General features: G+C 53.8%; 1 protein-coding gene across 3 annotated transcripts in view; it reads right to left on the bottom strand.

Moving 5' to 3' along the window:
* CYFIP2 (cytoplasmic FMR1 interacting protein 2) overlaps positions 1–515 on the bottom strand; it is a 43,420-nt gene that overhangs the window by 32,258 nt on the left and 10,647 nt on the right. The gene's annotated exons all lie outside the window — the stretch shown is intronic.

Genomic DNA, 515 nt, shown 5'->3' with positions numbered 1-515 from the left:
GAAAAGGCCAACCCGGCCTGGCTGCTGCTCACAGACACCAGAGAAAAAACCTGATTTCCACCCAGTACAGTCCCACAGGGGGAAGGCCACTGCCTGGTGAAAGCCTGGCTGCCACTGGCCACTGCAGCCAGACACAGCTCAGACAGGCTTTGCTCACGTGTGGTTGCAAACCTTATTCCAAGGATATCCAAACCCAACACCGATTCTGCTGGCAATGACTGAGAGTGACGCAAAGCTACGAACACAAGTGGGGCCTCTCACGTGCCTGCTGTGACTGGGACAACGTCTGTGGGTTCATCTGATGGCAGCAGCAAACTTGCCACCAGCCCAGGCTGCTCCTGAGCTCCCCACTTCTGCTCTTCTCTCACAATAGCCACAATCACAGAATCATTAAGGTTGGAAAAGACCTCTAAGATCATGGAGTCCAACCTCTGACTGATCACCACCCTGTCAACTAAACCAGAGCACTGAGTGCCACATCTAGTCGTTAGCGCCACAGTCAGCCGTTTGCAGTT

This window comes from Corvus brachyrhynchos, unplaced genomic scaffold (assembly GCF_000691975.1).
Source record: "Corvus brachyrhynchos isolate BGI_N302 unplaced genomic scaffold, ASM69197v1 scaffold21, whole genome shotgun sequence".
Lineage (NCBI taxonomy): Eukaryota > Metazoa > Chordata > Aves > Passeriformes > Corvidae > Corvus > Corvus brachyrhynchos.
This window is presented reverse-complemented; position numbering and strand designations above follow the sequence as displayed.